The 26710-nt window shown below is 43.7% G+C and overlaps 1 pseudogene; it reads left to right on the top strand.

The window, feature by feature from the left end:
* Positions 1 to 507: 507 nt before the first annotated feature.
* The window catches only part of LOC103649715 (shaggy-related protein kinase beta-like), a 28564-nt pseudogene continuing 2361 nt past the window's right edge, over positions 508 to 26710 (top strand).

Genomic DNA, 26710 nt, shown 5'->3' with positions numbered 1-26710 from the left:
GACTATCTCGTTAAAAAAACCTTTTGTTAGAAAGGAAAAGAGTATAACCAGCTCCATATAAGGTTCATACGTTTAGTTTATTGTCCAATTTTCATAATAAAAATAAAATTACGTCACATATTTTAATTCGAAGTTGCAAAAAACATCTAACTAGTTTCATCTCTAGCTTTGTGTTTTTTATCAAATATATGAAAGTGTGGAATAAAGTACAATTTTAATCAACATACGAGCCTTTTGTAGGTCTGTATAGATTATTTCGTGTCTACCTTAAATAGGTCTTGTCTGTGCCACGAATTTAGTCTAAACCAGTCCCAATATATCAAACCGGGCCAGGCTAGGCCGATACTAAATTATTTAGAACCGTGCCAGCGTTTGGGCCATGGTTATTTCGTGTTTCGGACCAACCATCATACTGGGCTCAAATATACCCTATAATCCAAACACGCGCTTCTGTTGACTAGGATCGGAAACCCGGTCTAAATTTGCCCGACTACTCCAGCCGCTTCTGCGCCTTTTCTTCTACCGTACACCCCCGGTGGTCTCTGTGTCAAGTCTCAACTCTCAAGTGGACAGGGCGACCGCCGACCCCGACGCCTACACTACACCCTACCCTTCTACAGGCCGGCGAACTCAAGTCTCAAGTGCGGCAGGGCGACCGCCGACGCGGGCACTCTACGCAAGCCTTCTTCTCTAGGGCGTCGTTTGCCGGCGACGAGCACCACGAGGTATGCTTATCCTTTCGTGCTGTGCGACTCAGAACCCTAACATAAGCTATTTTGCTATATGTATTCGGATCTGATCTAATTACAAGTGTAGGCATGCCTTACTGGGTTCGCCCTTGTTTACACTTATATTATATAGCCGTCGCTCACATTAGATTGAGGCAGGCCCCAGCAAGTTGCCCTGGACAATTTAGACGATGCCAGCAGCTTAGTTGGTAAGGATAGCTCATGCGACTTGTTTAGGTAGTTGAGTTTGAGTTGGACACAATTAGCCACTCTGGGCTGACTGTTGATAATTTTTTTAGATAATGGAAAAATTCTGTTCGGGCCTTTTACAGTTGCTTGTATACGGCCTTACAAAACAGTCCACAGAAACATTGAACGAACTAGAAGTGACATAAAAGAAAGCCTAAGATGTAGGCGGAAAATCACTAAAACATTGCAATTCTAGCATTAAACCGCCACCCATGCCTTGCAAAAATCTCCATGGCCACCACTTCCAAAGAGCGACAAACATCGTTTAGGCGATGACTTAACAATGTTGTCCAGGTTCATAGTCTCATAGGGAAAAATAATGATTAGAATGATGGATGATACATAGTAGAACAATTCATAGCAAGTATACGTCTAACGAGTCATTTGTACAGTGCGTATGGAAGGAAATGATCATTATCTTTCATTTTTTTTCTTGGGATCCCTTTACTCTTTCTTGAATATGTGCCTGTTGATAATGATGCCTTGCTAAATTGTTTTTTTGGGATTTAGGAAACAGGAGGGGCCAGGGTCCCTACTGGAAAAGATGGATAAAACGAACAGTGGCACTAAATCACCACCACCCTGTTATCTGTCGATCCCAATTTTTTATTTCATTGAAGCTTCCTGTTCATAAAAATTCTTCTACTCATAGCTTTTCAACATTGTGATGTCACAACTTCTTTTTGGTGATAATAAAAATCTCCTTGACCAGGTACTTTGTGCTAGGATAGCAGTGCTATGTCAAAAGCTCCAGATGATCATTTACAAGCAACTGAGCAGGAAGGAAGTGTCCATCCAAGTCAACAAGCAGGGCAACAACATGTGAATGCAGCATACCAGTTCTCGAAAACAGAACTAACTGAAGGTTCAAAAAATGAACAGCCTGTCCAAGTAGAGCAACTGAGTTCCCACCTACAACAAGCATATCCAGAAATTCAACTACAGCAGGCTGAAACAGATAGCTTCCAGTTAGCTGAAAAAGAAACAGGGTATTTTGGTCAACAGAGTTTTGCAGGCGCCAAGGTGGATGTAGCCCAGCCTTCAGTAGTTCAGCAGAATGTAAAGCAAACTGTTGGTCAACAAGCATCATCTGGTACCCAGGATACAAGGAAAGGACCATCGATACCATTTAATATGTTAATTCCAATCCTACAGGCACATCTTGACAGAGACAAAGATATGCAGCTTCAAACTGTTTGGGCAAAACTTAGGGTGCGTTTGTATCTCTCTGTTGTCATTCTTCAAACATAATACTATAATAGACACATGTGCTTCATCATTATCAATGAAAAGTGCATGACAAATAAACAAAATCAAGGTCTGCATTTCTTTAATTACATGTCACCAAAATGAAGGAATGCATGAGTGCATGCCAATTTGGAAAAGACCTCGTTTCTACTAGTTTGTTCATACTGAAAAAAGCAGATAACAAAAACGACAAAGGCTCAAAGAACACTAGCACCAGTGTTCGCACCAACGTTGCTGAATGAACTAACTCAGTTTAATCTTCCTTTGTTTGTAGCGTAATGAAGTCAACAAAGATGATTTCTTAAGAGTTACCGTGAATATTGTTGGGGATCAAATGCTCAAGCAGGCAGCTCATAAAGTTTTTGTACAGGTGAATGAATTGCATTAATTTCATTGCTTCCTTTTCCTTCCTTGACAAAAGACTAATCATCACACTCGATGGGCCCTCTCTTAAATCAAATGTTTAGTGAATGATTCAATTCATGTTTTTATTCTTTTGTTTGAGCAATTTTTGCAGATGCAAGCACAGATGCAAAGAAATAGCCAGGCAAATTCAAGTCAGCAGTCTTTATTCTCTCAACTTTCTGCACAGCAGATGGCTTCCAGTGGTTCAGCACAGTTACATGATCAGAAAATTCGGCCACCTGGACCACCCAACCAAGGCCAGAAAAACCAGGTGTCATCTTCACCTCAGGCTTTTGCACCACCATCAGGTACCCAACCGCAGAATAGTGTACACTATCTTGCTCATGATAACCCTAACCAAAACCCTGATGCAAAGGGAACAAATGTTGTACCAAATCAACCATCTAGAATGAACACATCAGTTCCATTGCAAACAAAGGACAAACAGCATCAACCAACACAGTTGCAGCAGGCCTCACAACAAATATATGGAGCAAATAATCCTGGTGCCCAGGCTTACCCTCGGTCAATCACTGGTTCTCTTAGATCACCGAGTCCTGTTCCAGAAACACAGCCATCCATGCATGCTCCTGGAATGGCTCCTGCAAAAATGGTTCCTCCTCCTACTCATCCAATGATGCAGCACAATGCAACTGCATGGAAAATGCATCAAAACAGGGAATTGAAAACTAACGCTCCCCCTCCAAATGCTAATATGAAGCAAAATTCTGAATCTGTTGGCAAAGTGCGCATGGCTGGCACAGGAAATTCTTCAGCTAAAGGAAAGCAGGTGAATCCATCTAATATATCATTTGATCTCTCTTTGAAATGACACATGTTAATACATCTAAATGTCACATGGTTCAGTTGATTTAAGTATCTTTAAATAATGTGAGGCATCAAGTACTTTCCATTTATGCTGTTTGTATTATTTATATACTCTATTTTTTTCTCTCGCTAGCAATTTATTTCATTTAATTCCACATCAAACAGAATAGAGAGTTAAAATGCATTTTTGAGCGAGTTTTTTTGTTGATTGAATAGAAGGTTGGTCATTGACTCACGTTGGACCACTTTGATAGCATTAGCATCTTTGGCACAATCAAAATTTTGGAACATTTAGATTTGGAAAATATGACCAATTGTATTTATTCTAAAATTTAGACAATTCTTAACCATAAGCCGCTTCTTTTTCAGCCACTTACCAACATTTATGCACCATATAAATTGACTATGTTGACTGGTTGGGCATATAGAAGATTGGTCATGACTCACCTGGAATGCTTAGCACTTTGATTGCATTAGCATCTTTGGTTTGATCAAGTTTTGGAACAATATGACCAATTGTAATGTCGGTTAGGTTTTGTTCGTATGCCGAATTTCAGAGAATTATTAACCACAAGCCACTTCTTTTCAGTCTTTTACCAACATTTAAGAACCATATAATTGACAATGTTGACTGGTTGAGAATATATTGCACAGGGTCTGGTTGTTGCATGCAGGGTAGGATTGTTGGGTTCTGAGGGTAGCCTCTTCGTTTTTGGTGGAAGAGCTGTCAGATAATAGGGGTGCCCAGTCGATGCTTTACTGTAGAAGGCACATAACAAGATGTGATCAGCGATTTATGAATCATGTTTAACCATGTGTGTTCTGATGGGTGAGCTCAAATGCAGGGAAAGTGATTAGGCAGAACTGTTTTGTTGGGAATGAGTTGGCACTGAGAATGTAGGAGTGTAAAATTTTTTAGGTCACTCAGATTTGTAAGTAGTACATGTTGTGGTTTTAATGGGTTTAGGGAAGAAAGTTCTAGATAGTAAAATGTGCAAGTTGCCTTCTAAACAGATTACAGATCTAGTGTCAATTTTGTTAGCCAAATTTCAGGATAACCTAGTAATTAGTAAGATAACCTAGTAGCTAGTAAGTCAAAACTCAAAACTACAGCCTCGGGGGCATTTAGTTTTACAGTAGTTACAAATGAGATGCTTGATGCTTCGTATTAGGCTATTAGCAAATGAGTTTACGCAAGAGTCGCTTTGCATATAGTTCGTATATATAATATTCAAACCTTAAGGGGGTATTTGAATGCACTAGAGATAATAGTTAGTTGGCTAAAAATTGATAGTGAAATTAGATAGCTAACAAATAGCTAGATAACTATTAACTAATTTGCTAAAAATAGCTAATAGCTGAACTATTAGCTAGACTATTTGTATGTCTGAGCTAATTTTAGCAGCTAACTATTAGTTCTAGTGCATTCAAACACCCCCTAAGTTTTGTTGTCAGATAAACATTCAACTATAAGTTCTGTCGGAGAGTAATCTCCAGCTGGTTGGCGGTATGCACCCGTCAAATCCTGAGAACAAGGGGGCTGCCTAGGGTTAGCCTGAGAAGATGGTTTGAACACAAGAACACACGAGGATTTAGAGTGGTTCGGACCACCAGAGCGTAATACCATACTCCACTTGGTGAGTTGTATTGCTGAGCTTTAGTGTGAGTATGTCTGAGATCTGAGAGAGCTTGTGTAAACCTAAGTTGGATCCGTCCCCTTGTATCATATGTGCCCTCTCATTTATAGTCCAAGGAGGAGGCATTTACAAGGGTCCTGAGCCCCGACAGGTGGGCCTAGTGATCTAGTATTAAATGTACAACATGGAGTATTAAATGTTACCACGGACAAAGATCTTCTCCCTCGGCTGCCGTGCAGATCTTCCGACCACGTGTGCCTCTGCGCTATTTGCCCGCTCGAGTCGGCTACAGAGTGGAGTCTGGTATGCTGACGTAAGAAGGGCTCGCCGGCTTGGCTGACGTGCGTAGGAGGTAATGGTGATGGACCCGAGCTGTCGCCTTGGGGCGGCGCTGCAGCCGCTCACGCGCGCGACATTGAGATGCCTGCCTCTTTAACACGCGGCTTACTGTGCAGCCCATGTGCGCGGCGCGGACACACAACCGCCCGCCTCGATAACGTGCGGAACGGTCATTCGAGCATGCACGGCTTGTCAAAAGCCTGCCCATGCCCTGTGCGCAGTAGGGCATGCCTCAGCCACCCGCATTGAATGCGGGCGGACAAGCTTGCTTCCAGCCGAAGGCTTGTGCCACGTGCCCACTGGACACGTGGCAGCACCGGACCCCTTCCCGAGCGGAGGGCAGGGATAAAGAGCGCATGTTGGCTTGAAGTCATGCCCCCCCTTGTCAAGGGTCTGGATGTCAGACGGGGTGGTTCGGAACTCTCATGTAAAGGTCCGGACGGTATACATGGAGGTCCATGACCCACCCATGGGGGTCTAGACCCATAGCAGTAGTCCCTGGACATTTTCACCCCTGGGACACTTGGTGGCACCGGACATGTCCACGAGCGAGGAGCGGGTCCCGAGGCCAGTGGTCCTATCAGATGGGTCTAGACCCATGGGCTACTTAGTTCCTCAGTGCGCGGTTACAGGTAACCACACAGGTCTCTGCCTTGACACAACATGAGAGGGTACCTCAGTTACGGGGTACCGACAAGTTCCATTTGCGTTGTTACAACCTTTACCCAGACGAGGTGAAGTCCTAATGCATTTTTATTTTCTGAATAACAAACATTACATAATTTTAAAACGAAATAGTAGGAGTCTTTCCCTTGTCTGACCGTCCTTTTATATATACATGTTTTTGCATTTCTTTCATGCTTAATTTAAACTCTGCAACTATTTTAGGCCTGTGCGCATGTCATTCAGATTCATACATTACCTCATCTTTCTGTCTTGCCAGGGAACTCCTAACTCTACACCGAATGCTAGTGGAGGTACAAAGAGTAGCAAGAAATCGGGCGGGCAGAAGAAATCATTGGAAGCAGCAGGCTCTATGCAACCTTCAAGGTCTTTAATTAAGCGATGTCTAACTGTACTAAACTGCTATGGAATATGTTGCATTTTTTGGATAGCCCTAAGCAAATTTCTCTTTTGTCATCAGCAAAAAGCAGAAGAAATCTGGAGCCCCCCAGGAACAAAGTATCGATGAACTAAATGATGTCACAGCCGCTAGTGGTGTTAATATTAGGGTATGTACATCTCTGGTTGATGTTTTGCCAATTTTCATGCAGAATTAACACACTTTCTGATGGACATTTGCCTCTTGTGTAAATTCATGGCTGCACTGTTCACATCTGCTATATAACTTCGATGCAGCTGCTGTGACATCAGATATAGTTGCTAAAATTTGATCTCAAAATTCTATACCGAGCTCACGAGCTGATAAACAATACAACATCTTTAGTGTTTATGATTGGGATGTATTGAATTTTTGAATTTTAATTTTTGCATGATGGTAGATATAGTTGCTAAAATTCGATCTCAAAATGCTATGCCAAGCTTATAAACAATACAACATCTCTAGTGTCTACGATAGGGATGGATTGAATTTTAAATTTTGCACGAGGGTACTACATTTTATAGCACCAGTGCACATGTTTTGCTGAATTTGGTATTGCTTATGTCGGTGGGACCACAAGGATGTTCCAAAAGAATGTTTAAAATACTGGCATACATTGTTTTTTCTTAATATTTCACAATTCCTACACCATCTCCCGCACTAGAGTTTTTTGCTATTATAGTACTAGTTTGGTTAGGCTTCTCTTTTCTAGCACTCACAATTTTAACTTCTCCCTAATAGCATTTAAAAGTAAACCTATTCTTTAAAATAGTACTTTGGCCTCTTTTTAATTGTTTTTTATATTCTTTTCTTATTTCTTCACCATTTAAATTCGCTTGTGATGAATACAACGTAATCTAGTTGATCATACCTCAACACTAATTTAGACAATCAAGTTGTTGGTCACTTGTTCTCAAATGTTGTGAATCAAGAACAAGACAACACAATTGTTAAAGATTAAGACATTTGTTCTTCGAATCATTATCTCGCTTCGGATATAATGATCTTCAGACGAAGGTGATGAAGGGCACACCTTCATCATTCATGAAAATAAGAGTTTATAGAGACAATATATGTTATCCATTCATATATTTATTTCATGATAAACATCATGGTTTAAAAGGCGTCGCCTAGGCGTCCAGGCGACGGTCGGAGCTAGGCGTCGACGCCGCCCAGGTAAAAATGCGTATGGCGTCCGCCTTGGCGAGGTAGGCGTCCGCCTTGGCGTAGTAGGCGTCTGGGCGACGCCTTAGCCTCTCTGGGCGACGCCTTAGCATCTAGGGTTTGTTTTGGGCTAGGGTTTGTACTGGGCCTCGCGTTTTGGGCTTCCTGTGCCCGCGCGGCAATCCTCTCCCTGGGTGCCGCAAATTTGTCTGCTCCCTCTTCCCTGCGCGCGGCAAATCTGTCTGGTCCCTCTCCCTGCGCGCTCTCTCTCACGCGCTCTCTCCCTACGCGCGGCTACTCCCTGCTCCCTACGCGTGGACGCAGCTGCTGCTCACTGCTCTGGGCGCGCGACTGCTCCTCCCTTGGCGCGCGCGCGGCTGCTGCTCTGTTCTGGGCGCGACTGACTGCTCTCTGCTCTAGGCGCGGCTGGCTGCTCTCTGCTCTGGGCGCGGCTGGCTGTTGCTCTCTAGGCGCGCTGCTGCTCTGCTCTGGGGTCTGGGCGCGATTGGCTGCTGCTCTTTGCTCTGGGGTTTGGTTGCTTGGTATTTTGTAACAGCTGTTTGTAACAGCTACTAAGGCGTCGCCTAGGCGCCAGCCTAAGTCGCCTAGGCGGTCAGGCGGTGGCTCGGCGCCTAGTTCCGCCTAGCCGCCTTTTAAACCATGATAAACATATGGACATTAACAGAATTTATATTACATTGATACCTTCGACTTGTTTGAAGGTGTTGACGCAAAAGCAATTACAATTCAGCGTGAACAGTACGAAGGTACTGTTCATCTATTTATGGGCAACCGTAAGGCTTTGTGTGTTATTACATTCATGCCCTCAACAATTACATATAGAGTTTACAAAATGTCACAAGGGCAACATCGCCATTTGTATTTTATAACTTGAGCAACACTTTCTCCTTGCATCATCTCATTGTTTCGTTGTGACGAAACCTACTTGATGAAGCGTGCTTCGTTGTACTTCCTTTTCGTTATGCTGAAGCCACGTTGTCTACCCCTTTCACCGTGATGAAGCCTGATGGACGAAGCTTGCTTCGCTCCTCTTGTGTGATACCGAAGCTTTAATGGTAACGAAGCTTCAGTAATATTCAATAGTATGCTGAAAGCAAATGGTTAGCCGTGTTTTTGAAAACCTTCGGAAGAGAAAGCCCCCCAACAGTAGCCCCTCGCAGTATTAGTTTGTTTCTTTGTAACAAATTCAGACTGCGAAAAGAACGAAGACCTTTAGCCGAAGGTCCGAAAAAACACCTTCCCTTTGCTAGAATAGCAAAACATTCTGCATTGCGGACCCCACCACTCAGTGGTGCTTTGCATATATATGCAAGGGCTTGCGCTAAAAAATATTTTTCATGCTATCAAGCTTTGTGCTGTGTTTGTCGTTTTAGCTTTCTACCTCTGTGACCGCAATTGTTTTTTAAGCTTCGGCTTTTTGTTGTATTCTTCGCTGAAATGGCCGAAGAGAAGAAAAGCATGGACCCCGCGCTTGCTGGTTTCTACGAAGCTATGGAGAGGATTAATGTTGAGAAAATCACTGTTGAAATGTTAGCTGGGCTGTCTGGGGACTCAAGCGACAACGAGAGTTTTGATGTTGAGAGTGAGAACGAAGATGCCGAAGATCGGCCATGGAGACCAAGTCATGTTGTCTTTGGGAAATCCACTGTTAAGCAAGGACAGATTGAAGTGATGAAGGACAAATATTTTCATGATATATCCATAGTGAGAGATGGAGGAGAGAGTACTATTCCTTTTTCTGAAGCAAACGAAGTGGTAGTATTCAAAACTTTTATGAAGGCTGGGCTTCGCTTTCCCTTGCATAAGATACTGGTCGAAGTACTGAAGACATTTGAAATATACCTTCATTAGCTTACTCCCGAAGCTTTGATTAAAGTTGGAGTTTTCATTTGGGCTATGAGGAGTCAAGGGCTAGAGCCAGACACCAACTGCTTCTACAATATTCATGAATTGTCCTACCAGACGAAGGCGATTGGGAAAGAGCAATATCATAACAACTTCGGATGATATAGCTTTGAGTACCGGTCTGATGTGAGGTGTCTTGTGCCAACGTTTCGGAAAAAAATGGCCGGGCTCATGGATGAAGCAATTGTTTTATGTCAAAAATGATCTGAGTGAGAGGGAGGATGTGAAGGGCATAATCCAGCGTCCCATACGATCACGCTTCAGCATCAGGAGACCTTCGATCGCAGGTGGAAACAAAACTCAAGCATGTTTGATGTCCTTCAACACAGTGTGCACTTACATTGGCACCAACGATTTGGTTCAGGAGCACATTGCTTATAAGGTATGGCCTCTTGTTAATGGTTGGGAGATGCCGAAGGAGACCACTGCTGGTTCCAGTGAAGGTGGCCTGGTTTTCCTGAAGTACATTTATCGCTACAAAAGTCAATTTGGCGAGCCGAATGACGGATGGCTTGAAGCCATTGAGGTGGCCAGTGATGAGCTGCTGGGGACTTATACGAAGGCAAAGGACGAAGCCATGAACACTGCCTTCGGCGCTCGAGGCAAAAGGAGACTGAACAAAGTTTTTGATGTGATTGAATTTATTTATCCTGACTACTGCTTTCCCGCTCAGAAACAAAGAGCGAAGCGGAAAATCGGAACTACAACCTCTTCCGCCGTGCCGAAGCCAAAAAGAGCTAAAGTTTTGACTCGTCGGCCGAAGCTGCACTCTTTAGAGAAGGCTAGTGCATTGCCTGCTACAGAGAAGATGGAAATTGTTGAATATGCTGAAGCTACCCCCTCGACTTCGAAGATAATACCTGCTATAACTGCCGAAAGCTATTGTCGCTCAGGTAGAAGAAACAGAACCAAAGAGCTCAAAGACAGAGCAGCAACCGAAATTGCAGAGTCCCCAACCATGACAGGGTTGTTGAAGTTAGCAACTGCTACAACAGCAACTCCTAGGAAAGGGAGGAGAATGGTCAGTGTTTTGGACGCTGTTCTGAAATCTTCGAAAGTGCCAACTCCTGCTTCTACTAAGGCTTCCGAGGACAATATTGAAAAATTAGTAGTAGTTGCTGCAATCTCTTCTACTTGCGCTGAAGCTGGACCTTCGGGATCTATGCTAGTGGAGCAAGCAAGAGAAAGTCTTCCGCAAAAGCTAACATTGCCTATACCCAAAGCGTCTTCTCGAGACGATTTTGGATACATTGTTCGCCATGCTTCAGGGAAAGAATTATCGATAGAGCATATTGCCGAAGTGCAATACTATGCAAAGGACCTGAAATAACCCTGAGGATCCTTAGTATATGGAGGAAATGACGAAGATGATTTCCTTTATTGTCTGCCTGATATGTCACACCCGGGTTTCGGAGGCACCAAGACTCGGGCGCGAGATAATCACCAAGTGTGCTAGGACCAAGTCATACACATATGATGCCTCATGGTACAGAAACAATGTCACATCTTTACTATATAATAGGGGTTCTGTACAAAATAAATAAATAATTACATCATATGGAGACAACGATCCAGCAACCCAAAGTTGACTGAGAGACGACGACTTAGACCTCTCACGAACTCATCACAACATCCTCCATGCGTCTCATCCTGCGGTATCTGTTCTTGACCTGTGGGGGAGTGTGAGACAACAAGGTTGAGCTCACATACGTTCATCGCTCAACAAGTTGTGGGGAATAATGTGCATGAACTCGCCAAAGGTGGGAGCTCATGTGAATTGTAGGGCTTACCAAAGAGGATGACTAAAGCTGAACCTTGCTTTTAAAGTTGGTCAAAATTTTATTAGCGGTTACTAAGTATAAGTAGATATCGACCCAGTTAAATAAGAGATCAAGATTAATAACAACACCCGCGATGCGATGCATATAACAAATTGAGTTTAATTCCATAAGTTAATCATGTGAGGGTCTGGGCCGCTCATGACCGTGAGCACGACTGATATACCAGTTTTACACTCTGCAAATATTGCACATCTTTACCCACAAGTCATGTTAACCATCAGCTAAGGGGTCATGAATCCCATACACCTCTACCAAAGAAGCGAGACAAGGTAACATTACGAGGCCTTTACGTAGTTCCACTAGCTTCAGAAAACCAGCTACAGTTTCTAGGAAGCCCCAATGCAGGGATCCCTTGCCTGACCGCCATCGCAGCAAAATCAATCCGAGAACCTCTCTACACCGACCACTCCTCTACTGCCCTGCCCTTGCCCCTTTCGGGTAAGGTAGTCATCCACTAGCTTTCCTAATTAGTCAGCCAAGGGCATCCCATACCACCCTTGTGGTAGCACTGTTTCCCGGGTGGTTCTCTATGTTCCAATTAACAATATGATCTTATCATGAACAATAATTAAACAACAACATAATTGGAGCATGATCATAATGAAACATTAGTTTCCCAAAACCAAGTAGAGCAATAGCTAATCTACCCACTAATTAATCTATTTGCAAGGTGGGGAATAAACAATGCGAGGGAAACCTATTAGGTCCCATCAAATTAACCTGAGCATGTCACAATGATTAATAGTGAACATTATTAGGTAAAAAGGAGTGATCAAGGGCACAACTTGCCTGAGACTCGAGATTCCAGGTACCAGGATGATCTTCCAATCCTCGTGATCTCACTGCTATTCGTAGCAATACAAACAAACATGGTATAGACAAAATTAACATCACATCAAACATAAACTGCATAATAGTAATCTACGCGTCGTAACGAGATTGTGGGTTCGAGAACTACCAAAATCGGAGTTATGATGTGATTAAATGATTAAAACTAGGTCTTATGTTTATTTTATAAATCAGGAGAAAAGATGACCTAAAGTAGTAATTAATTCAACTTTAATCTAAATTATAACTTGACCATAGATCATATTTTAGTGGATTATAATGATAGGCAAATTAACATGATTAATCAACATAAGTTAAATAAATATCTAATTATAAATAATGAAATATGGTACAATAAATGTTGTCATTGTGTAGACAAGAATTTTATGAAGCTAACACAACAAGAACAGAGTAAAACAGAGTTAAAATGGCCAAAATATGATTTTCGAAGTTCATAGGATTAAATTTGTACTAAAATTCGATTCTCGGGTTTATTTTATTAATTCCCGAAGGACCAGGGACGACGACCACGATTATACTAAAGGCCAGGCTTGTATTTGCAAAATTCTGGGGACCTATTTGTAACTGTTTTAAACCACGCGTGGACGACAGGTTTATTTCCAGGTTTTCGGGGGTCTCTTTACTAAAATTACACGATGAAGGGGGCACGCAAGACCTCTAGCCATTGGATCACCATCGGACGGTCGAGATTAGATCATACCCCTTCGCGAACCGGTAGCATGCTATGGCCGTAGGATTAGAAAACGAGGGCCCGGATTGCAAGGCCGAGGGGGTATAGGATCCATCAGATCTAGTCCGTTCATCGTAGCGTGCACGACCACAATCCAAGCGGTATCCTAACCTAATCCTATCTGATCGCTGCTAGATCTACGACTTAGATTGAGTCGAGTCGAACGACAAGTCCCACCCGATCAGGGCCCTCAATCGAGAGATCGACGGTCAGGGACCGTCCCCTTCCTCAAGACCCTGGACCCGGCGACAACAGTGCATGCACGGCGGCGAACACGCCGACGAGGGTAATATCGGCGCCCTAGTCACCGAATCGCGACACGGGGAGCTGCTACACGAAGCAGAGGATCACACAAGCATCATGGACAGGTTCTTACCCAAGTGGGTAGCTCGGACGCTTGCGACCACGATGAGTAGTGGCACCGAGGCACCGCACGACAACGAGGAATTTCCCAGCCACTGGTCAATCTCGCACCCGCCAACTTACTCTATCTGCTTCCGCAAATGCCGAGGAAGTCGCCCTAGTAGACAATCGAGGCTCCGGCGCAGGCTTGTCGCAAATTGATGATGACGGCCGCGGCGGGTCCCCCGATTCTCCCGAGCGCTCCTAGGATTCACGTTGCGCTTTGGATGGCCTCAACACCAGGGATCCGGGATGCGGGGCGGCGCGACCGTTTTATAGAGAGCGAGTCCACGACGGGGAGAGGAAGCCACGACCGGTAGCCCTCGCCGACGGACGCGGGGTCTGTTGCGGCCATCTCGGAGAAGAGGTTGAAAGTGCACTGTCGGTCTGGGCCCACACGTAAGGGATACGAGCCTGAGTCATCCCTGTGCGACTGGTTTCCTAGGCCCATGAGTCGACGAAACAAGGCGCGATGCCACGGGATGAGGGGCTGGCCGCAGCAGCCGCTGACCCGTGGGGCTGGTGTGTCGGCACCAAGTGGAGTTTGGGCTGGCCGGTAGAAGCGCTAGCTGGGCCGAGAAGTGAGAAAACCAGCCCATACGTGGGATTTCTCTTTTCTTTTCTATTCTCTCTTCTATTTCCAATTTCAGATATCCAAATCAAATTCAAATCCCTGTTTGAATTTTCAGATTTCATCTCTCAAATATAATTCTACTGTAAAGGTAAATTTTTTTTTCATTATGATTTATTTTTTTCCTATTATGGAAATAATAATTGACTTTATTAAGATTTCCTTTCTCCTTTTCCGTTTTATATTTCATTTATAAGTTGAGGTCAAATTAAGTTATGATTTCTTTATTCAAATAAAATGCATCACAAAAATAACATCAGCATGGGATGCACATTTCTTTATTCATTTATTGGTCACTTGACTAATTTAATACCCTTTCTTGATTATAAATAGGAAGGGCCCTAATGAAGTTACAAGGGTTCCAACAATTCTCCTAACACCATCATAAATATATTTATTTATTTATTTTATTTTTTCCTACCAATTTTGGGCTTTACAGGATAACAAAGAGATAGATATTTGCCGGGAAATGCTGGATAAAATGGGTTATCCGAAGCTTGAACTTGGTCTATCTGCAATGCCGAAGGACCAACTTGCAGACAACCTTGCTTATAACAGCTTGAAGGTTTACATATTTTTATTTTTGTATTTATTGATTTTTGTTAGGCAGGTTTTGCGGTAATCGATTTGTGGTAATACTTATTATTATTATTTGTATGTTTTTTGTTTGTCAGGGTCTTATCCTTAGCAAGGCTTTGATGGCTCAGAAAGATGCCGAAGATGAAAGCACTCGGATAGCCTTCGAAAACCTACGCTCGGAAGTTATATCACTTCGGAATGAGGCCCTTGAGAAGGACAAAATCTTGCTTTCTTTAGTTGAGAGGTTAAAGTCTAGCGACGCTAGATTGGCTAGTCTTTCTGAAGTGGAACAAAAAATGGAGAAATTTGAAAAGAAGAAAGAAGCAGATGCGAAGCGTATTGCTGATTTAGAATATGCTCTATCTATTCAAGCGAGATTGCAAAGATTCGAAGTAGAAGGACTGGAGAAGAAGCTTGATGAAATCACTGAAAACTTCAATGTCGAACAGACAGAACGTGAGATATCTGATACCAAACGATTGAGAGTTCAAAAGAATGTTTAAAAGCTTCGTCAGGCGAAGGAGGAATGCTACAAGGTTGCCATGCAATGTTGCAACAAACTGAAGAGTACTTTTGCTAAGGTTGGCGCATTCTCTACTAAACGAGACTTTATCCGTGGTTATCCTGACGGAGTTATCAGATTGATTGAAGGCGAGGCCGAAGCTTTTGATGAAATCCTTAGTGATAGGGGGGATTTTTGTGCCTGCATCGACGCCCGAGGAGCTATCTCTCTGCTCGAAAAAGCTGGCTATGAGCATGTGAAGGCTGTAATTCAGCCAGAATTCTCAGTTTCAGCGAGTGATGTCAAGGATCCTTCAGCCGAAGGCATCGCCTTTAGTGGAAAATTTTATTCTGAAGTATGGGTGAATGGTGGCCGAAAAATGGCAGATGAGGCTATTAGACAAAATGAAGAAGAATCTCGTACTGCTTTATAAGAAGTAAGGAAAGCTGAAGAAGCCGCAGAACGTGAAAGACTTATAGGTATGTTTGTTGTGATTTAGCTTCGTAAATTCTTTTAGCTTTGTAATTAACAAAAACTTATACTTTGGTGCAGCCGAGCTTTCTCCTTCTCCGGAGCCGTACGACCCTGAGGCCGATCCAGCCCTGAAGGGCGCTCTTGATGTGATTAGGATAACAAATGAGGCTGTTGACGAAGCTGTGAATAGACTCTTGAACGAAGCTGCTGAAAAAATTCTGAAGGAGGATGAACATACTTTATATATGAAAACACTTGTAGAATTTTTGTGTACTGCTCTGTTATGTACTTGTAATAAATTTCTTTGTGGAGCGTGAAATCTTCGTACGTACCGTTTTTGTGCCACATGCGAAAAAATACTTTCCCTTTTTTCACGCTTCATAAAGAAAAATATCCCTTTTCAGCCGAAGTGACATTAGTAGACTCGAAGGCCTTGCCGTAGATCTTGCATAAGAAATACCTGTTCCCGAAACCGTAGATCTTTGCCTAAGAATATCGTTGCCGAAGGCATGGATCTTGCATTTTTGAAACATCCTTTCATAATTCTTTGTCAAAAATAAACTTAACCTCAAGAGTTAGCCAACATGTTTGAAGGGGCAATTTCCTTTTTTCCAATGTTGCGGATGATGCGAGATGATGAATGATGCGATGCTATGCAACATGATGCAATGATATGATGCAACAAATGTTAACGCATAAATGCTTCGTAAAAGTAAGACTCTGCATCCCCTTAGGAACGACTTTAGAGTCTCTTCACCTTTTATTTAGGTGATATTTTAGCTCTGCATCCCCGTAGGAACAATTTTGAAGTTAAGCTCTGCATCCCTTTAGGAACGACTTTGTAGCTTCTTCATCTTTTACTTAGGTGGCATTTTAGTTCCGCATCCTCGTAGAAACGACTTTGGAGCTAAGCTCTGCATCCCCTTAAGAACGACTTTGAAGATTCTTCACCTTTTACTCAGGTGGTTTTTTAGCTCTGCATCCCCGTAGGAACGACTTTGGAGCTAAGCTCTGTATTCCCTTAGTAACGACTTTAAAACTTCTTCACATTTTACTTATGTGGCATTTTAGCTTTGCATCCCCGTAAGAACGACTTTGGAGCTTCTTCACTTTTTTTGTTACACTCGATGGTGTAACTCAATATTTATTACAACAGGCTGAAGGTTGTACCTTCTCAAATTGTCTTTTAGGTAGAGAAATAAAACCAAGAGAAATAAAAATTACATTGAATGTGTATGAAAGTTTTTTGATTGAGCCCCTCTGTCGCTTCAGTAAATATGTCTTGATTCTGGTATAGTGTTGTTGACTGTCCGAGCTTCAGACTCTTCACGTGCGTCGCATTGTTGCTGGATTTGACGGTGCCCTTCTGGTTGTTGATTGCGAGACGAAGTTGGAGCCATGATTGGTGGTGGTGGTGGTGGTAGGGCCCATGCAGCTGGGTAGTGGCTTGCTGAAGCTACTGATACTGTGGGTTGTTGATTGCCCACATACTCAGAAATGTACGGGGAATAGCACGAAGTAGTATGCAGGACCTGCTTCGGCTGATTCTGCCGTGCTTCGGCCTCGGCTATTTCGTTTTGCTTCTGTATCGTGACTTGGCATGTCCTAGTTGTATGCCCCTTCTCCACAGAACAAGCAAAAACCTTCTTGGTTGCGAGCTGAATCTTCCTCCGAAGCTTCTACCTCCTCTGCCTCTTGGGGCTGGTGACCGGAAGGAGCTTTGTTGTGTTCCTGATGATTGGGAGCTGTGCTGATGCCCTTGAGTATGATTTCTCCTGTCTTCGCTTGAGCTGGGATTATGGATCGTCCTGACATGTCTCGGGTGGAGTCTTCCTCCGAAGCCCCTAATCATCTCAGAGCATCTGTAGGCTTCTTCCTTTCTTTGCCGGAAGTCATTGTCAGCTCTTATGTACTCGTCCATCTTCTGTAGAAGCTTCTTCAGAGTTTGTGGGGGCTTCCTGGCGAAACATTGCGCTGTTGGTCCTGGTCAAAGTCCCTTGATCATGGCTTCAATAACAATCTCGTTTGGCACTGTTGGCGCTTGAACTCTGAGACGCAGAAACCTTCGGACATACGCCTGCAAGTATTCCTTGTAGTTCTGTGTGCATTGGAATAAAGCTTGAGCAGTCACTGGTTTCGTTTGGAAACCCTGTAAGCTGGTTACTAGAATATCCTTCAGCTTCTGCCACGACGTGATTGTTACCGGCCGAAGAGAAGAATACTATTTTTGAGCCACACTCCTGACTGCCATGACAAAAGACTTTGCCATGACAGCGGTGTTGCCACCATATGATGATATGGTTGCTTCGTAACTCATGAGGAACTGCTTTGGGTCAGAATGCCTGTCATACATGGGGAGCTGTGACGGTTTGTACGAAGGCGACCATGGGTAGCTTGCAATTCTACTGCTAGGTGAGACGCATTATCAAAAACAAAGTTACCATGATTGGAATCACCATACCATACATCATCATAACTTGGACTTTCCTGATGAAGCTCTCTCTGCTGTGGCCTTCGTCCTTGCTCGTTGTCTTGTGTGATATGTCGCATCTCTTCAGCAGCTTTATCAATTTTCTTCTGGAGTTTAGAGTGCCGAAGCATTTTTCCCTTCTCTCCACTTGTTGGTGGATGGCCTCTAGATCTCTGATCTCTTGATCTAGCTCCTCTTCTTGTGGTGTTGGGCTTATGGCCTTCCTTTTCTGGTTTCGGGCCTCTCTCAGAGGGAGCACCTCTTGGTTGATGTTCAGCGGTGCAAGGGCTGCCCCTGGCGCTATTGCCTTCTTTGGCGGCATGACGAAGGTGGTTGTTCGAGTTCTTGGTGTCGAAGGTGTTCGTTTGAGTTCATCGTTAGTGGGCGCCAATGTTGGTCACTTGTTCTCAATTGCTGTGAACATTGATACCTTCGACTTGTTTGAATGTGTTGACGCAAAAGCAATTACAATTCAGCGTGAACAGTACGGGGATACTGTTCATCTATTTATAGGCAACCGTAAGGCTTTCTGCGTTATTACATTCATACCCTCAACAATTACATATAGAGTTTACAAAATGTCACAAGGGCAACATCGCCATTTGTATTTTATAACTTGAGCAACACCTTCTCCTTGCGTCGTCTTATTGTTTTGTCGTAACGAAGCCTACTTGATGAAGCGTGCTTCGTTCTACTTCCTTTTCGTTATGCTGAAGCCATGTTGTCTACACCTTTCACCATGATGAAGCCTGATGGACGAAGCTTGCTTCGTTCCTCTTGTGTTATATCGAAGCTTTTCTGGTAACGAAGCTTCTGTAATATTTAATAGTATGCTGAAAGCAAATGGTTAGCCGTGTTTTTGAGGACGTTCGGAAGAGTAATGCCCCAACACAAGTGAAATTCAGGAAACATCGCTCTGTTATTATGATTAATCAACAACTTGAGTACACTGGAAGCTCCCGTTCAACGGTGGGCTGTCTGACAGTTTAAGTATCATCAAGGAAATATTCTGACAAAATCTGTTGTTGATAACGACCAAGGACTAGAAAATTTTTGCTTTCTCGTTCTGATGGGTGCAGAAAATCGTTTTGCCGCATTGCAAGCGCAAAGTACTAGTTAAGCTACGATGTGAGCAATCTGCAAATAATTTCACGACAGCTAAATTCGTTTATTGGAAAGAGGGTTGTCGAAAGAAATAAGAAAAAAAATAAAAAAAATTAAAAGAGGCCAGAGTACTATTTTAAAGAATGAATTTACTTCTGAGTGCTATTAGAGAGAAGTAGAAATTGTGAGTACTAGAAGAGAGAAGCCTAATAAAACAAATACTATAATAGCAAAAAAAAACTCTGTGCACTATGTGAGCTTCTGGCCTGTCAGCCCAGTGTATCACGTGTCTGTAGGAATCAGACTTGTGTGCTTTTTTGATCCGCTGTTTGCATTTTGCTGATACGTTCTTACTTGACAGGAAGAGGAAGAACAGTTACTGTCTGCCCCTAAGGAAGAGAGCTTTGCTTCACAAGAAGCACGAAGAATTGCACAGGAAGAAGAAAATATTTTCCTACGTAAGGGTCCACTTCTGAGGAAACTAGCAGAAATCGGTTAGCTTCTTTGAACTTGTTGCCAAAACTCAAATCCTACAACTTTAGTGGGCAGTGGCAACACTAACATAACACATGTTTTTTGACAGCTCGGAAATGCGATCTGAAAAATATTAGTGACGATGTGGAATAATGTTTATCAATGGTGAGTTATCCTTATGATTTTCATTGAGAGTCTTGCAGTATCCATATAACTTATAACTTTGCCATAATGTGTGGAGGACCGAACTGAGGTGTTTCATAATCTCCATTTGATTCGAGTATTGCAATTTTGCTATAAATTTGAATACATGGTTTATGAGTTGTCGCCTGGTGATTGGTGTGCTGTGGGTGCTGGGAGTCTGGGTTGCCACGGTCTCGGCATCTGCCTTATAGAATTAGGTGTCGCCTAGGCATGGAATGGCGCCGGGCAGGCACCTATAGGACTGGCAGATGCCAGACATGAATCTGCGTGAGGATGGGGGAAAATGAGCGGTAGTCACCAAATTGATCGTGGGCAAGAAATTGGGTGGGAATTGCCATGCCATAAGGGAAAAGGGCAGGGCTGACCGCATGGATACTCTGAGTGGGCAATCGACTGCTTGGATATTTGTTGGCTATCTGCAGTGCACCTGTCCGCCCCGCACCTGTCTGTATGCCTCGAGTCTGTCCACACCTGTATGCCTTCTGCCTCCTCTCGTGTTTCGGCTCACCAAATCTTCCAGCTGTCTGCTGCTTTTGATATTTGTTTGCTCTGCCTTTGCTCATGGATGGACTGGTGCTTGTACTCTGCTCTCAATACTATGTGCTGTTTTTTATATTTTATTGTTGATCTGTCACATACGTATGGAGTAGACTAATGACTGCTTGTTCTTGGGTTGTTATTTTCTTTGACCATTATATAATGCAAAGGGCAAATCATAAAGATCTTTCTTTGATTAATAGTACTCCCTTAGCTGTACTTGTACTAGTATGTGCTAGCCTCAAGAACTGGAATAATTAAGATATGTATGTATATGCTGCACTAGTATCTATAATTCATTAATTCGAGCCTTAAATCTGATGTCACCAAAAAATCTGATGTAGCACACTATTAAATGTGCATGAAAGTATGAAACCACCATTGAGAATAGCCTAACTGGCCACACCCACACACCAAACACTGTCGCTTCATCTCTCGATGATGACATATGCTAATTTGAGGAGCCCTTTGGACGTTCGAGGTCGAGATCACCTGAGGAGGCATTGGCGGGAATAGAGGTCGTCAGTAGCCACAGAGGCTACATATAGCAGCCAATGAGTCAAGTGAAGCGGTGAATCATCGTCTAAGATGGATGACCATAGTTCAAGGCATGCCTCTAAAATCTCACCTGCTTGTTCTATATGTTTGTGTTGGACGGATGCTTTTGTTCAAATCGATTATTTTTTTCGACAGTAGTTCTTTGTTCAAATCGACCGAAACTGGACACATAATTGTCACCACTACTGGTGGCAAGAATGGTCAACCAAAACAGGCGAGTGCTTTACTGCATTTGATTATCAACAGTTGTGCATGTTTTTAGTGCGTTCTTGAATCAAATAGTTGAAAGCCAAGAACATAATTGAATAAGCTACATATTGCCAATATATTCATGATGCTATCATATAAGATTGTGGATTTGTTCTGATTTTTTTTCAATTTCTTTTTGTATAATAAGGTATCTGTTGGTTGCATTTGCAGACAGTGAGCTACATGGCTGACCGCATTGTAGGTCAAGGTTCTTTTGGGATTGTCTTTGTGGAATTTTGGTGTGTGTTAATCTCCCACAGCACCACTCTCTTTTCCATTATACTTTACCACTTTACAAATAGACCCTTCAACTTGTTCATAATACACCAACACTCCCCCTCAAGATGGGCTAAATATATTTAACATTCCCATCTTGTTACATGCCAACTCATTATCCTTAGGACCTAAACCTTTTGTGAGACTATCCACTACCTGATTACGAGATTTGACATACTTCAACTTCAAAGCCCCACTATCAATCTTCTCTTTGATAAAGAACTTATCAATCCCCACATGCTTCATACGATCAAACTGAACTGGATTATTTGCTATGTTGATTGCTGCCACATTGTCACAATGGAGCAACATTGTCTCATTCTTCAACACTTGAAGCTCCTTCAAGAGACCCTTCAACCATATCATTTCACAAACTGCTAGAGCCATTGCTCTATGTTCAGCCTCTGCAGTGGATCGAGATACTACAACTTGCTTCTTGCTTCTCCATGAAACCAGATTACCTCCCACAAATACACAATATCCAGAAGTGGATCTCCGATCATCCCTACTGCTCGCCCAGTCCGCATCACAATACCCATCCAAATTCATATGTTGGTTTGGTCTAAACCACAATCCCTTGCTAGGGGTTCCCTTCAGGTATCTCAGGATTTGATAAACTATCTTCATATGCCCAGTTCTAGGGTCATGCATATACCTACTCACCACACTTACTGCATAAGCAATGTCCGGTCTTGTATGGCAAAGATATATCAAACGGCCAATTACCCTCTGATAACTTTCCCGATCTATAGGGTCACCTGACTCAGCACAAGTTTGGTGATTCCTATCAATGGGTGAGCCACATGGGCGACACCCAAGCATTCCTGTCTCTGACAAAAGGTCGAGGATATACTTTCTTTGGGAGAGAATAATTCCCTGAGATGATCTAGCTATCTCAATCCCAAGGAAGTATCGGAGTGGTCCAAGGTCCTTTACCTCAAAGGCTCTACTTAGCCTTTCCTTCAGTTTCTTGATCTCCTTCGCATCATCTCCAGTGATCACTATATCATCAACATAAACCGCTAGAATAGTGATACACAGCCCTTATGTTTGTAGAAGACTGTGTGATCTCCATTGCATTGATGATAACCCATATCACACACAACTCGCCTGAATCTATCAAACCACGCACGTGGTGACTGCTTTAGGCCATAGAGCGACTTCTTAAGTCTACACACTTTTCCAATAGTCTGTTTATTTGCAAATCCAGGTGGGATTTCCATATAAACCTCTTCCTTCAGATCACCATGAAGAAATGCATGAGATTAAGGTCCTCACCGTGCCCATTTTTGCCACAGGTGCAAAGGTCTCATCATAGTCGATCCCATATGTCTGACTATATCCCTTCGCCACCAGTCTTGCTTTGTACCTATCAATCTTTCCTTCAGGAGTCTGCTTCACTGTGAAGACCCACTTGCACCCCACTGCCTTCTTTCCTTCTGGAAGGTGAACAAGTTCCCATGTCTTGTTCTTCTGCAGGGCAAGCAGCTCTTCCTTCATGGCATCCTTCCACTTTGGATCCTGTTTGGCACACCTCCAATCCTTCGGAATAGATATTGTTTGTAGAGATGCAATGAAAGTTCTATATGCAGGAGAGACACTAGAGTATGAGACATACTTAGCAATGTCATGTTCATAACAATAACGAGAAGGAGGTTTCCCAGCATTTACTCTAGGAACTCTTCTTTGTGCAAGAGGTAATTCTACATGTTCAGGAATGGGAGAAATATGGATTGGAGAGACATTACCAGCTGGGTCTAGAGAGGAGTCTGAAGAGAGATATGGGACTGGAGCTTCAACACAACCAGGTTGTGGTTGCTCCCCCTGCTTCTTCGTCCGCTTTCGATAGTATACTATAGGTTGCTCCCCCTGTTTGTCATTCACCTTTGCCCCAATGGAACAATCATGTTGCTCTCCCTGTTTCTCATTCAACTTCCCTGCCATAGGACATGGGATTGACCCAACAATCACTGCCTCATCAACCTCTGTCTCCTCCTGAATGTCAATAGTTGGATCACCATGATCCCCACTACTTTCATCATCACTCAATATCTGCGTAGTTATCCCTTTCTCCACTTCTGGTGGAATCATACCTCCAGCAATCACCCCTCCTGAAGCTCCACTTGCCTCATCACCACTAGCCTCATCACTACCTCGACCACTGTCATCCTCCCCCTCTCTACAGTCTCCTCCATTGACCGGAGAGAAGTCCTCCAGAATTTGATATGGATCAACTTTCTTTCTATAGTATGGGTCTTCCTCACGAAATGTTACATCCATACTTACTAACAATCTCTTACCCATAGGGTCCCAACACTTGTATCATTTCTGAGTAGATGAATAACCCACAAAAATGCACTTGACTGCTTGAGGATCCAACTTACTCACCATAGGTCGATGATCTTTGACAAAACAGACACAACCAAAGACCTTGGGTGGAACACGAAAGTCACACTTTCCCAATAGGAGTTCTGCAGGTGATTTCATATTAAGTATTCTTGAGGGCATCCGGTTGATGAGGTATGTGGCCGTCATTACTGCCTCACTCCACAGATACTTAGGCACATTCATCTGAAACATGAGAGATCTTGCTACTTCCAACAAATGACGATTTTTTCTCTCTGCTACACCATTCTGAGGTGGAGTTCTAGGACAAGTTGTTTGGTGAATGATTCCTTGACCTGACAGATATGATCTAAATTCATTATTCACATACTCTGTTCCATTGTCAGTCCTGATAACCCGAATTCTTGCATCAAACTGATTTGCAACCAGTTTATGAAAATCTTGAAAGCACTTTAACACCTCGTTTTTGTGCTTAAGTATATAGATCCAAGTCATACGAGTGTAACAATCAATAAAAGTGACGTACCACTTTGCACCATTCACAGAAGTGACTGAACAAGGACCCCAAACATCTGAATGTATTAGAATAAACGGTTCACAACTACGAAGACCAATACTAGGATAGGTAGATCTAGTATGTTTGCCAAGTTCACATGCATCACATACAAGTCTACTTTTGTCCACTCTCTTAAACATCATGGGATACAACCGACTTAAGTTCTCAAAAGATATATGTCCTAACCGACGATGATGTAGTAGAATCTCCTTGCCATCCCCCTCAACAGTTGCTTTCAATGCTGACTCCTCATGACTGATGAACCACAACCCATTACGCCTGACTCCAGTCCCAATCTTTCTCCCAGTACTCTTCTCCTGAAAGACACAAGAATTTTCATCACATATTATTGTGCACTTGAATTGGTCAATGATTGAACTTACAGAGAGGAGATTGACTGGAAAAGATGGAACATGCAGAACTGATGACAAGCTAAGAGATGGTGTACACTCAACAAATCCTATACCACGAATTTGTTGAGATGTACCATCAGCAATTTGGACTGACTCAGAATGTGTATAAGGAATGTATGTTTTGAAAGGGGTGGACATGCCAGTCACATGCTTTGATGCTCCTGAATCTATGACCCAATCTATGTGATGCTTACATGAGGATGCAAAAGCTTGTGCCTGAGTACCTTCGCCCATGTGGGCGTAGTTGGCAAAGTTACCGAAGGAGTTGGTGGCTTGCCCATCAGGTGAAGTGAGGCACTCGGAAGACTTGCCCTTCTGCCACTGCTTCCATTGCTTAGCTTGTTCCCCAGAAAGAGTAACAGAGAGACTCTCTTCAGTGGTAGCTATGTTGGCCCTGGAACCACCACGGCCTCTACCACGACCTCTGCGACCTCTTCCATAGCTCCCACGACCACGAGTACCCCCTCGTCCTCCACGAGATCCTTCCCTGCCACAATTTCCTCTAGGGTTGGGACAATTGTAACTCAGATGTCCCCTTTCCCCACAATTATAGCATTCTCTATCCTCAATTGCAACGTATGCTGGCTTCACATGATTACCACTACTCATCACTCGAAGTCTGCTCTCTTCATCTATCATGGCAGACACAACCTCATCCATGGTAGGAAGACTCTCCTGGTGACAAAAGGCCGCTCTCCTGCTTTCAAACTCAGAATCCAGATTCTTTAGAAAGTGAGTCACCCTCCTATCCTCTACCCACTTATGAGCCATTTGTGCATCATGTGGGCAAACCATTTGGAGAGGAGCATAATGATCCAGCTCTCCCCATAAGTGCTGGAGCTCACTAGCATATTGTTCCACTGGTCTCCCCATCTGCTTTACTGCATCTGCCTTGCTCTGAATTTCCATCATCACCATCACATTCCCCTTTCGAGAGTATATATTACTCAAGGTCTTCCAGATTTGTGATGCAGTACGCATGGCTTCCACCCTCTTGCTAACAGTAGGAGACATGGATGCCAATAACCATGCAACTATCACAGAGTTTGCCGCATGCCAGATTCTCCATTCTGCGCCGAGCTTATCAATCGGCTCAACACATGTCTCCTCCAAATAATGCTCCACTCCCTTGCCTCCTAGGAGTACACACACTCTTTGAGACCAGCTTAGATAATTCTTACTACCTTCTAACTTCACATCATTAGGCACAAGTTCCAACTTCAACTCAGATGTACCTGTATTGGCCTTAGCACCAATCAACCCTAATCCCATGAGCTCCTGGATCATACTTCTCATTTCATTCATCATCTCACTCTTTGTAATCCCTCCTGAACCACTACCATCAATTTCTGTCTTCTTCGCAGTCTCCTCAGTACTCATTTTCACAGAAGCACAGATCATCAGCAGCAGAAGAAGCTAGCTTCAACTCCTCCGATGGATAAACAGCAGATGCAGCCAACTCCAACTCCGATGGCAAACAGCAGAGAGTAAGCACCCCGGTTCTCGACTCCTTCCTCCCTATTTCAGCCTCCGTGTACACACCTGCCCGCGTCTCTCTTCACCGCACAGCAGTTGGTGCGCTGCGCCGTCAGCCGCCGCGCCACGCGCCAAGCACCCGAGAGCGCCGTCAGGGCTCAGCACCGCCGGGCCGTCACGCTTGCGCTCCCCCGCCCCCCACGCGCCTGCGCCCTGGGCCGCCTGCCCGCACGCCGTCGCCGGGGAGACGCGCGCCTCCACGCCTGGGCCGCGCTATGGCCGCGCGCGGCCGAAGTCGTGCCCGTGCGCGCCGCGGGGTCGCGCCCGCGCTGGCTACCAGGAGCAGCGGCGCAGCGTGCGGCGGATGGCTGCACAGCGGATGCAGGCAGAGCGGCGGCGCCCATAAACCCTAG

The sequence above is a fragment of the Zea mays genome, chromosome 3 (genome assembly GCF_902167145.1).
Source record: "Zea mays cultivar B73 chromosome 3, Zm-B73-REFERENCE-NAM-5.0, whole genome shotgun sequence".
NCBI lineage: Eukaryota > Viridiplantae > Streptophyta > Magnoliopsida > Poales > Poaceae > Zea > Zea mays.
This window is presented reverse-complemented; position numbering and strand designations above follow the sequence as displayed.